A 14418-nucleotide genomic window follows, 5' to 3' on the forward strand; every position below is an offset into this window, starting at 1 on the left:
ATTCTCATTCTTGTTAGATCTCTACTCCCATGCGTAAGTTGAAATTGATCATAATCCGAATATAAATCACCCATTGAATAAATTGTCCTTCCCACAAATACTTCTACAAACTCGTCTATTAAAGTTCCTATACCTATATTTTTTATAGTTAGTGCATTCATTGGCTACATATCTTGAATAAAATGTAACGATCCATTTTTCTTAGGCACTGTAAACCAACGTCTAGAATATGGAGCAAAAGAAGGCTCTAAAATTTTCATTCGCATCTTTTCTTTCAATAATTCCACCAATTTAGGTAAATGTACCCTCAGAACGGGAATTGGCCTTAAGTTCCAAGGCACATGAGGTACTGTAAAGATAACGATAGGAGAAACAACATTAGGATCTACTTATCCTATTTCACGAGACCCAAAGGTACATGATTTACCTCGTTTCGCAAGCATTTTTTTAAAATATTCAATTTCTGTTGGAAATAAGGAACCATCACATCCAATCTTCAATTCTTCAAAAGTCTCCTTTGTCAACCAATGTCCAATCTTCTTTGGATCTCTTCAACTTTCTTCTTTTGATACTTCTTCCATTTATTCCTTAGAATCTTGTGGTAAACGTCCAGCAACAGGTTTTACCTTTTTATCTATTGTTTTATATTTTGTCTCTATAATAACTTTTGGTGCTTAAAAAGATTCAAGTATAGAATAAACCTCCCTTGCATGAATTTCCACAATCTTATCATTATCCTCTCATCTAATAGATGTAATTAATTCTAAAGAATCCTCCAATCCATTTTCTTCATAAACACATGAAATCTTCTCATTATCTTCTTATGTCCCTAACTTGCATAATTTCTTTTCAATACTATATAATATTTTTCTTTCTTTTCTTTTAAAATCATCAACTTTCTTATACATAATATTTCCATTCTCAAAAATATCAAAAAAACTTGCATCAAAGGGACCTTCATCTCGTTGTTGGAGTAGACAGAATTTGCCTTAAGAAAACGCTAGGCTTCTCACTGTCACTAATTATTCAATCAAGCTTGAAAATAAGAGAAGACCTAAGTTTATATATAATTTATCCCTTTTGAATAATTACACCAAATACACAATCCTCAAGTAACCCACAACTTCCAAAATATGATAAAATCTTCTAAAACCTTATATATTCTTATGAGGAGATTTTTCTGAACTTCAACACCTCATATCTCCTAATCCGACCATCCAAATAAACTCAAATTTTACATGAGGTACTCATGTATTCTTATTAACTTCTACAACAAATTTCAATTGCAAATTCGTTGCAAATCTTGAGATATCTTGAAAATCCTAACAGCCACTTGAAACCCTTGTCTTTATACATCCGCGTGCAATTTTCTTCATATCTCACAAAATGTAAGCTCAAATGCCACGAAATTTGTGTATATAGCTTCTTAATATAAGAATTTACATTCTCCAAAACTTTGAGCTAAAAATTCATCCGAATACTCATGTTATGGCTCCAACCATTACTACAAACAAAACCGCTTACTTACTGCCTTTGATTTGGAAGCGCCGCCTTCAACTCCTTACAACTCCTTTATATAAACTCCAAAAGAAATAATTCTTTCATGAAAGATGTAGGCCTTGAAATCGCCATTCCAGTCGTACCTTCCGATCTTCAAAAGCTATTGTAAAACTCCTCGTACTTTCAAAAGAGTAACAATATGTCTTAAATAAATACCTTAACTTCAAACGGCTATAACTTTTTCACCCTAACTCCAAATCCTCTATTTTTTGTACACAAATTGTACTCCAAACCCTAAACTTTACAATCCTAGCTTGTAATCTCCAAATGCCTTCGAAAGAAGAACCCTAATCCCTAATAAGGCCTCGGGCAGCCTCCTTGAAGTCCATTGGGCATGGTATTCGACTAATAGGGATGAAGTTCTCCATTCTTTGCCTTCATCCAACCATGCTTTGCTTTTATCCCTCCTAATTAGCCTCCTATTAGTTTAGATTTTCATCCTTAGGCTTCGACCTTCTCCCAAGGCTTCATACTAAATATTTAGGTCTTAAATTTTTTTTTTAATGTCAAAATCAAAACAAGTAAAGAAACAAAATAAAGTTTCTTATACCAACTCTTTTTAATTTAATCTACTAGCCACTCTAACACACATCTAGATTTATTAACATATAATATGTTTTAACTAATTTTTACATACTATAAGTATTTACACTACGACATCCACTCCCTCCAAACCTGCACATCCTCCGGTATGTGCCACATGTTACTTTTCTTCATCTTCTTGAGATTTCTTTGAATTACTCATAGGCTCTTCTTCTTCATCTTCTTGGACTAAATATTGAAGTAAGAATTTTTGAAGGTCTTCTATTTGAAATAATCCATCTCTTTTCACCCTCTTCTCTACTATTGGATTCCTTATGATAGCTCCATCTAACTCACGTAAAGTATATGTGGCATTATCATATACTGTAACCACCACATATGGTCCAAACTATTTTTTTACAAATTTCTTTATAGTACTATGTTGATGCTCAAGGCTACTATCATAAACTAGAACCCAGTCTCCAATCTCTATAGGCTTAGGCCTCAACCTATGAGTCTTATCAAATCTTTCTTTATTTTTCAATCTTGCTTTCTTTAACCTCTCAACTACAATTCGTAGGTCTTCAGGTAACCTACTTAATTGTTGGATTCGAAGCTCCAATAATCTTTCTCTATTTATATCATCCTTCTAAAATAAAAATATCCATGTAGGATAGGTTTCTTCAGCTGGCATCATAGATTTTTGTCCTAACATTAAATCCATGGGCATATAACCAGTGACAGTACTGTGAGTAGTTCTATCAGTCCATAAAGCAAATGGAAGCAGTTTAGGCCATTGAGTTGACTTATCTTTACATGCCTTAACCAATGCATAAATGATAGGAGGATGACCCCTCTCACTCTTTCCATTGGCTTCAGGATTATAAGAAGTAGTCAACTTCAATTGAACTCCATACCTGTTGAAAAATTCTCTTGCTTCCACAGCATCCAATTTTCCTCTATCAGCTCTCATCCTCCCAATGCTACCATATCTACTAAAGATGTCTTCCAATATAAATCTGCATATTACTTTTGTAGTCTTGGTTCTCAAAGCCCTCTCTTCAACATAATTTGATAGCTCTTTTCTTGCCAAAATCAAATATTTCATACCTCAAAGTCCTAATGGCATAGCTACCAAATCAATCACCCATTGAAAATGTATTGAAGGTGGATAAGTAGGATGTAATCCATCTTTGTATCTAACTTTAGATTATAGTTGACACTCTGTGCAGGAGCTCACATAGTCTTCTACATCCCTGTATAAACCCTTCCACCAATACCTTTCCTTGATCTTGATATATGTAGTCCAAACTCCTCTGTGCCCTGTCCAAAGTGTATCATGATATTCTCTTAAAACCTTAAATTTAGTTTCAAGATCTCCTACTATCCATAATGGGATTTTATCTCCTCATTTTGGCCTCTTCCATAGGAATCTATCTCTAAGCAAATAACCATAGGATTGATGTCTAATATCTTTGAAGGTTTTATCCATCCACCCTTCTTGTTTTTTCATTGTACTTAAATAAATTCTAATATCCTTCAATCTGCCTTCATATAATTTTTGAACCTTATCACCAAAATCCATTCTACCAGTAGCAAATGAATTTCTATAACTCTTCTCTTCTTGATCTTCACCTCCTTCGTGTGCCATCATTTCCTCTTTGAAGGTATATCTAGCTCTAGATAATATATCCCCCACCAAATTTTCTTTGCCAGTGATATGTACTAAAATAAGATTCAATGTTCTTATGTAGGCTATCCATCTTAACATGGCAATGTTTGAAGTAGTACACTTAATTATCATTCCAAGTAATGGCAAACAGTCTATTTCCAAAACCATACTTGCTCTAATCAAATAATTTGTCTCAACCTTTAAAGTGGTGAATGCTCCCAAAAGCTTTCTTTTAACTTGTGGATAAACCCTTTGCCTCTTTGTAAGAATCCTAGCTCCAAACCTTATAGCAAATCTTCTCCCTTCTATATCATCTTGTCTAATAGCCCATCTAATTGCTGTAGGGCTTATATCTACTGTTACAACCACTGATCTTCCACATTGATAATCCACTTGTCTAAGCACAGGTGGTGAACTCAACATCTTTTTTAGGTTTTCCATAGCTATTTTATGTTCTTCTTTCCAAACATATCTTTTATCCTTCCTTAATAATTTATATAGAGGCTCTGAGATATGGGCAAAGTGAGGCACCCAAATGTGATAGAATACACGTGCTCTTAAACACCTTCTAACTTCTGTAACATTTTTATAAGCCTTCATTCTAGATATAGCATCAATTTTATCAAGGTTTGGTTTCCTACCATACCTGCCACACATGTGTCCCACCACTAGAATCTCATCAATTCCAAAGCTTGATTTCTCCAAAGATAATGTGAGCTTAACTGATTCAAATCTCTCTAATATTTCAGCCACATCTTCAATATACCTCTTAACAAACTTTCTAAAACCTTCAACCTCCATAGTCTCATCCTTGTCTTCTTCTTTATCTCCCTTTATAGGTATATCATCCAAAAATAGTATGGTTTTTTGAGAAATAAATTCTTTCAATATTTGGTTCATAGCATTTTACATATGAGCCACTGAGTTGGTTGCACCTTGAGGTAAGGTATACATCTTCATTAAATCCAAAGGAGTCTTAATGGTAGTTAAGTCCCTACTCTCTTTAGCCAATTGAAATTGGTCATATCCTGAATATAAATCTCCAATAGAATAGATGGCATGACTTGCAAATTGTTCAGCTACTTCATCTACTATAGGACCTGATCCCATATTTCGAATAGTTACTCTCTTTGCAAGTTGCATATCCTGAATAAACCTTAATGTCCCTGACTTCTTGGGTCTTGTGAACCATCTATTAGAATAGGGAGCAATTGAAGGTTCTAAAATATCCATCTTCACCTTCTCTTTTAGTAGTTCTATCAATTTTGGAAGTAAAGCTCTAGGCACAAGTATAGGCTTTAAATCCCATGGAACATGCGGCATAGTAAAGATTATCATAGATACTACAACATTAGGATCCACACATCCAATTTCATCAGGAGTTGAGGCAAATGCCTTATCATGCCTAATAAGTATTTCTTGAAATATAATTTTTTCCGTTGATGTCAAGAAATCATCCACTCTAATCTTCAATTTAATTAATGATTCTTGAGTAAATTGATGCCCAATTCCACGTCCTTCCCTTAGACTTGGCTCCTTAATTGCTTGGTTGATATGATCCATAGTATCAACTGGTAATTGAGTAGCTATAGGCTTTACTTTTCTTACTACTGCTTTATATTTAGTTTGTACTCTAGTTTCATGTTTCAATCCATAGCTTGTAGCAAGCCCACCAATTACCACTATCTTTTTTAATTCTTCATAAGTCTCTTTTGAATATATTTTTACTATAGCATTTCCATCTATACTTATAGCTAAATTTTCAAGAACCTTTATCAAATCATCTTTCAAACCTATTTCTTCTGTTACTCCAACTATGGCTTCATCACTTGAAACTAAATCCACTCTTTTTAAGTTTTTCTCTTGTTTCTTCACCTTTCTTCTATGTACAGAATCTAAATCTTTAATCTTTCGAATATTCACAAATCCATTACTAGTCAAGTTTAAAAATCCAAAATTCATATTATCTACAATAGGGTTTGCAGATGATTTATTTGCACCCATGTGTCCCCATTCTACAAAGATACTTTTTAGAAATCCACAAAGTTGTTTCTTGGCTCCAAAGGCATCCCTGTTAATTGTTCTCTATGCCTTTCATGAAAAGGTTTCACAATAATAAACTGCACAGCTTTTCTTCCATGCCAACTATGAATCCTGGCATAATGTGAACTATCATCCAAGACTCTAGTTTCCATTCTAGCAGCTGTAATATAAGGTTGACCAAGTATTACCAGGTATGTAGCAGAGTTTTGCACGAAGAAATTTTGCTCCACTTTCACATCTCCAATTCTAGTCCTTATAGCTGAGCAAGCTCCGTATAAATCACCTTGTTGGTTGTTTGCAGCTCTAATTACCCAACCATAATTGGTATCAACTAGCCACTTATTTTTCTCATATATTCGCCTTGACATGATATTGATTTCTGATCCATGATTAACTAAAGCCAAAATTGGATCTTTAGAATCTTCCAACCTCACATATGTCTCCGTAGTAGCTCTAGCCCAATAAGGAACTGAATAGCTACTACTTCCCATTCCATCATTATCACATTTAAAACAAGTATTCACACATGCTTCTTGTGCATTCTTCTTTATCTCAGTAATTTTCATAGATGCACATTTCATTTGATGCTCATCTATAGCTTCTTCATATTTATTTAAAGCCTCATTGTCCATATCAACCTTAATTCCAGCTTCTGGTATTGCAAATTGTACAAATACTTGCCCTATCTCTTCTTCCTCATCCATAGTTACTCGAGTATCCAATGCCTCGATCATAATAGCTTCAGCTGTCATTTGCCTCTTCTTCTTTATTAAATTGATGATCAACTCATGGAAATCCTTTTTAGCTATACCAAGAGCCTCTCTCAGAGTGAATTTAATTTTTTCATCTAAGATCTTTTCCTCCAAAATGCTCTTCATATCTGTAGATGTTTCAATGTCAGATTGAAGTTTATAAGCAGGATTTTTACCTTTAAATTTTCTTGCATCATCTTTCTCTTTCTCTTTGCTCTTCTCCCACCACTCTTTTGATAATGGTGCACCACCAAGATGAATAGAAGAAGGTATTTTCTCCGATTTTTGCTCCTTAAAAGCTTCTTTGTTTCTTGGAGACCTCTTCTTATTTTCAAACTCAATAACATCTTCTTCATAAGTAGCTCTACTTCTTTTTTCTTCAACCATGGCATTATATAAATCATCATCATATTTATCTCGGCATAAATATACTTTAATACTAATAGCATCAACTGGATCATTCCACCCAGTCATTTTTCTGATAGCTTCAGCTCCTCTGATCATGATTTTTATAGTTAGTAGGGAAATAGCCTTAAGTACTTTTTGTTCAATTGTAATAGAGTAAGACTCAGCTCCTTCTCTTTGTATGGCATTATTTCTTGATATTTACTCTTCTACCAATTTTTTCATGCCACCCTTCCCAAAATTTGTCTTTAAAGGCTCATCTAACACTGTGAGTCTTATCTTGCCCTCTTTGAAGTATAAAATACCATCCTTGATTGCACCTTTGTAGCTATCACATTCACCATGCTTGTAGTTTGGATGGTCACACCACATACATCTCTCTACAAATCCCTTTGAGCCTTCAATTGTCTTTGATGAATTTACTATTTGGGATTTCTTCAATTCAATCATTTCTACCTTCAAATCTTGTATACCCTTGATCAATTCTTCAAGAGTACCATCATTAATAGTCTTGATCATCCTTTGAGATGGTCTTTGATTCTAAGATGTAGGCACTGGTTCCAATCTCGATATTAAACCATGAGTCTTAATCTTCTGTTGTTTAGCCAAAAGTTCCATAGTCTCTTTTACTAGCTTCCAATTATTTGTAAAACCACTCTCAGATGTCTTATCTGCTAGATAAAAGAAAAACTTATCTTCCAAATATTCATCAACTGCTTGTAAAAATAATCCAATTTTCCTTGTTTCCAAGAGCTGCCTCTTTTGCCATAGTAACTGTCCAATCTTGATCTCAAATTCCTTGATTAATTTATTTGGAGCCAATTGATTCCCTCGCCTTTGCTCAATCCATTCCAAAAAAGTTTGTCTTATCATTCTTTCTAAATCTTCTTTAAAAAATTCATCTTTCAAGAGTTCTTCAAATTTCTTCCATGATATAGTCTCAGAATGTAACTCTTGCACCGTTTCTCTGATTTCTGGTACCACTGCCAAATCAAAGGTGGTAATCATCTTCATCTCTGAAACTTGATGCACCTCCATTTCACATGCGTAAATCCTTAAGAACTTGGTGATATTCCTTCCATCAAACCTCTCAACTTTGTCCACTACTACTCGTAAGGCTTTAGTAGTGTTTCTATCCTCTCCATGCACATATTACCTTTCTTCCATAAATTGAGCAAATGCCCTGAATAAATCACGGACACCCACTCCTCCTGATAATCCAAACCCTAGATTTTGATCCCCCATTTCAACTTATTAAAAAATCAGTGCCTTAAGGCTCTCTCAATGGAAGCACCAATAAATATGATAAAATCCTCTAAAACCTTGTATATTCTTATGTGGAGATTTTTTTGAACTTCAACACCTCATATCTCCTAATCCGACCATCCAAATAAACTCAAATTTTACATGAGGTACTCATGTATTCTTATTAACTTCTACAACAAATTTCAACTGCAAATTCGTTGCAAATCTTGAGATATCTTGAAAATCCTAACAGCCACTTGAAACCCTTGTCTTTATACATCCGCGTGCAATTTTCTTCATATCTCACAAAATGTAAGCTCAAATGCTACAAAATTTGTGTATATAGCTTTTTAATACAAGAATTTACATTCTCCAAAACTTTGAGCTAAAAATTCATCCGAATACTCAAGTTATGGCTCCAACCATTAATACAAACAAAACCGCTTACTTACTGCCTTTGATTTGGAAGCGCCGCCTTCAACTCCTTACAACTCCTTTATATAAACTCCAAAAGAAATAATTCTTTCATAAAATATGTAGGCCTTAAAATCGCCATTCCAGTCGTACCTTCCGATCTTCAAAAGCTATTGTAAAACTCCTCGTACTTTCAAAAGAGTAACAATATGTCTTAAATAAATACCTTAACTTCAAACGGCTATAATTTTTTCACCCTAACTCCAAATCCTCTATTTTTTGTACACAAATTGTACTCCAAACCCTAAACTTTACAACCCTAGCTTGTAATCTCCAAATGCCTTCGAAAGAAGAACCCTAATCCCTAATAAGGCCTCGGGCAACCTCCTTGAAGTCCATTGGGCATGGTATTCGACTAATAGGGATGAAGTTCTCCATTCTTTGCCTTCATCCAACCATGCTTTGCTTTTATCCCTCCTAATTAGCCTCCTATTAGTTTAGATTTTCATCCTTAGGCTTCTACCTTCTCCTAAGGCTTCATACTAAATATTTAGGTCTTAAATTTTTTTTTTTAATGTCAAAATCAAAACAAGTAAAGAAACAAAGTAAAGTTTCTTATACCAACTCTTTTTAATTTAATCTACTAGCCACTCTAACACACATCTAGATTTATTAACATATAATATGTTTTAACTAATTTTTACATACTATAAATATTTATAGTATGATATCGTGAGAGTACCTCCTCTTTTGTACCTCCATAATCCTGCTTTATAGTAGTACTTCCCCAAAATCCTTAAATCCTTCAACAATCCTTGGCAATGGTTTCTCCCTCAACCTATCTCGATTCCGTTCATGATTAGGAAGTACTGTCAGAAATTATATAGCTTTCTTTTCATCTTCACTACGTACCCTTGCATAAGCAGAACCATTGTCAAGTACTTTTGTTTCCATCTGTATTACTGTAATATAAGGTTGTCTAAAAATCAATAGATATGACGTTGTATCTTGAACAAAGAAATGTTGTTCTGTCCCAACATCTCCAATCCGAATTTTGACATGTGAACAAGCTCCATATAATTCGCCTCGTGTGTTATTAGTTGCTTATATTGCCCATCCATGTTCCATATCAATTGGCCATTTTTGCTTCTTATAAAGATCCTTAGACATAAGTTTTATTTCAGAACCATGGTCAATTAAAGCAATAATTGGTTCTTCTATATCTCCTACTTTCACCAATACTTCAGTAGTTTCCCTTGTCCAATGTTTTTGAGTATAATGGCTTGAAGCTTCTATTTTCTTATCACTATAATCTTCAAAATGTACTCGTTGATTATATCCATTCTTTTCATTTGTTGATTGTTTATAACCATTATCAACCTCTTCTTCATCTTTATATAATCTTACATCAATAGTATGACTCATTCCAACTTCACCCATTAATTGTCTCTTTCGCTTAATTTATCAATGATAACATCATGAAACTCCTTCTTTGCAATTTCCAAAATCTCTTTCAATGTGAATTCTACCTTAGTATTTAATATACGTTCTTCCAACATCTCTTTTAAATTTGTTGCCACTTCAATATCAGAAAGTAGCTTATAAGCAATTGATTTTTTTTTATCTTTTGTCTCATTTGTTTTTTCTTCCAATCATACTAAAGTATCCTTTATAGGCAATTCTTGTGAAACTGCCTCACAAGCCTCATTTCCTCGAGTTTGCCTCTTAGAAGAATTTCCTTCCCTTGTATCATCAAAATTTTCTTGTCTCTTTTCTTCCATCAAAGCTTCATGTTGGCTCTTAGCAATATATGCATGAACTGAAAGAGACTCAACACGATCTTTGCAACCTGTTGCACCTCGTATTGTAGCTATAGTCCTCAATAACGCTTTTCGAGGTATTTTCTACTTTTGCATTGTAGAAATGGCAGAAGCCCAAAATTCACTAGTTTCCATACTTCCACCAAAGTCATCATCTAATCTAGTGCCATAACTTGCACTCTCTCGTGTTGCTATTTCATGTTCTTTTAAATAATCTTAAATCAATGCTCTCATACCTCCTTTGCTAAAATTGATTTGAAGGAGATCCTCTATATCCTTTAATGCTATCTTTCCATCTTTCTAGTAAATAATTCCTTACTGTACCATATTATTAAATTCACTGCAATCCTTTCTAGTATGTGAAACGTCATCATACCAGATATATCTTTGTACATACCTTTGTTTTGAAACATTCTTCAAATTATTTGTAGAAGCATTTTCTTCGAGTCTTGTTAATTTGATTTGAAGATCTCACATTCTACGTATAATTTTTTCAATCCCCATGTCTCCTTTCTTTGATAAAGATGTTGAAGGTTGAATAGTAAGCATTGTTGGTCGTGTTGTATGTACTGGAATTTTAGGTCCTTGTACTCCTTTTGGAATATTACTCCTATCCTTCCTCTTTTCTCTTTTTGCAAGCAAATCCACCACATTTTCAACATTTTTCTACTTTGTTGTCAATCCTTCATCTTCTTCTTTGTCTTCAAGAAGCAACTCCAATTTCCCTTGTAATTCTCCATCAACAGCTTGAAGAAATAATTCAACTTTGTTCGGCTCTAATGTCAATTTTTCTACCTTCAATAATTGATAATACTGCCTCTCAAATTCCCTTAGTAGCTCTGTTGCTTGCAAATTCTTATTAGGCCGCTCGATCCATTCTAGAAATAGTTTCTTAGTAACACGATCAATGTCCTTCAAGAAATATTCGTCTTTTAATGCATGCAAAAAAATCTCCCATGAATTTCCATAATGTTCCATAATTGAGGTAATATGTTCTCTTATCTCCGGTATCATGGCTAGTCCAAATAATTCAACCATCTTCTTCTCAGAAACCTGACTTAATTCCATTTTCCAAACATAGCATCTTAAATACTTTGAAATATCCCTTCCATCAAACTGGTCAATTTTATTGACCACTGCTTGCAAAGCTTTGGTTGCTAAAGCTTCTTTGTGATCATTGCTTTGTTGTTGCTGCAGAGATAATGATAAGGCTTGAAACATACTAGCAATGGATGGATCCATGTACATATCTTGCCTTTTAGAAGAAACTCCATCACAAGCTCCACTTGAAGTTCCTCCCAAAGATCCTTCAAAATTTTTAATCTCATTCTCCATGAAATAAAATGAAAATAAACAAAATCTAATACCTTCCACCTCAAGTTTTCACGTTGCATTCACCACTTATGTCATATTACGTGCTATCTTCCTTGAGAATGCACTGGGCATTTGACTAAGGAAAATAAAACAATATTTTGCAAGTATCTAGATAGGCTAGTGGGTTTCAACCATCTAAATACAACTATTTCAGATTTCAATGTAAAAGCTTAATGCCATTAAAAATTGCTTAGAAATACTATTTTAATAACTTCAAGATATTATAAGCATAAGTCTTTTGTTATTTGTTAGTTCTATTTTATTTTTTTTATTTTTATTTTTATTTTTAACCCTAATCCTAGATAGTGAGCTTCGACAAGCTATAATTCTCAATATGACCATCCGATGGTTGTAAACTTCTACCACTAGTGTCTTTGCAAGCCTTCCAAATACTCAAGAAGTTTCAATCTAATCTAACTTACAAGTTGCAAGAAAATGCCATTAATCCACACTGATGTATCTTGACCGCAACCTAAAAGTCCTTGACTTATCACGCCAAAAGTCACCTTATTCCAGCCAATAGGTCTCCAGATATTACAAAAATCCTAAACAACCTCAATCTGCTAACTTTCGATACCTCTTTACATTAATGGTCAAATATCCTCTATCTGTTTCGTCAGATTAACACAACTTTTTGCATGCACTCGGCATACTCAATCCTCTTGACTCCTCTAAATTTCAACTATAGAAGTTTTTCCAATTTCACAAAACAGTCAAGAGTATCAGCCTTAATTTTATTGCAAAAAAAAAATCCAATTCATCAATACAAACACTGACTTTCAGCAACGACTGCCAAAGTCCTCCCAACCCCTATGAACCCAATTCTACACCTTTCGAAGGAGCTTGAAATTATCTCTTCGACCTCCAAAATCCTGATCTCCGAATGCCTTTTTCTTTCTCCTCTCCTCCTTTTTAACTCTGTGCGGTCTCCTTTTCTCCTGCCTTGGACTCCGAATTGGAACAGTCGACGGCTCTTCCCCGAAATTTATGTCTCTAAGAGGATCTTTCCACATAAAGGACGTTTCCCCCAAAACGGCATATAGAACGGAACAGCTTGAAATGGAACTAAAGCCTCCGTATTCGGGACCTCATTGGGTTGCCCAACCAAGTCAGGTCTTATACTAGATAAGAGGTCCATACCAGGACCTGGATTGGATGTCTCCGTAATTGGATCAAATTGGCCCTTCATATCAGATTCACCCAAATATTGAATTGGTCCTTTTTCTTTTTGCCGACTCTTGATAAGAATGGCTCGGATTCATTTTCCTCCCCCCCCCCCCCTGATTTATCGAAGAATCTTGAGGACCTTGATTTATCTCCTCAATTTTTCCTTGGCTTTGGATTTCCTAATCCCTCTTATTGAAATTGGACGGAGTATTATATTATTGATAAGTATGCCTCGTCTGCTTGCAATTCCTACACACTGGCGCATAATCATCATTGGCTTTGGGATTGAAACATTCACTAGCATAATGATCAACCTGTCTGCAATAAAAATGACGATGTGGTCTTCTTGCACCTCCATCATGCATATTGGGTGTCTCCACTGGTATATACCTACTAGGCTTGTTCCATATAGGGTTGGAAAATAATCCTAGTTGTCCTGTTGGTACGGAGGGTACTTAGTTCGATAATGTCGGTGGCGTGACATTAACTGACCCTGAATATTGGCACTAGAATTGGCCACTGTTTCTAACATCCAAGATGACTAAATATTAATAATATCTTTTGCATTTATATTTTCATCATATAGTCATGTTACAACACGACACCGTTCTATAAGATCTCCAACACATGTCCAATTTATAAGACATGTACTTTAACTTATAAGTCAAGTTTCCTATGTCTGCACCATTTCATTAGCTTATCCTCCAAGCTATCAATACACGCAACACATGGCTATCTTGTTGGCCAAGTTTCTAACCTATCAATTATCTATAAACATGTATAAAGGTGAAACTACATCTGCAAAGCTTTTAAAAAGCTTTTGTATAAGATATTATCAAATTAACCTACTTTTATCTATTCATAATTTCTAGGCAATTATTAAAATAAATATATATATATATATATATCATAGGTATTTATAATCTAAATTTGAAAACCAAAATACTATTAATTTCATTCTATGCAATATTAGTTTTAAAGTCAAGAAGAAAATAACTTCAATTATTTGTAAATTAGATTTTTTTTTTTTAAACACAAAAAGTACAAAAAAACACCAAAAAAAAAAAAAAAAAAAAAAAACACATTCACCTCGAACTGAGAGAATAAAGATCCAAGTCACATTATACCTATACCACACCAAAGTTTTATGTTTAAAACTGATTGAATTAAATCATTACAGAATACTATTTTAAATCAGATTTTGTTAATATTAGCTACATAAATTTCCAAAGGATTTAATGGTAAATAAAAGCATCAGTAATAACCTTTTGTGGATAATTAAAATAAAATTTATTTTTATTTTTTGAAAATGACATGAACTATACATATGCATAATAAAAATTCGTTCAACAACCATATATTTTATATCTAAATTCCTCATTTTGCTTGAAATTCTCAAATATTAGCTTATCATCTTTTTACATTAAATTTCCTCATTATTTCT

The sequence above is a fragment of the Physcomitrium patens genome, chromosome 1 (assembly GCF_059467195.1).
Source record: "Physcomitrium patens ecotype Gransden chromosome 1, ASM5946719v1, whole genome shotgun sequence".
NCBI lineage: Eukaryota > Viridiplantae > Streptophyta > Bryopsida > Funariales > Funariaceae > Physcomitrium > Physcomitrium patens.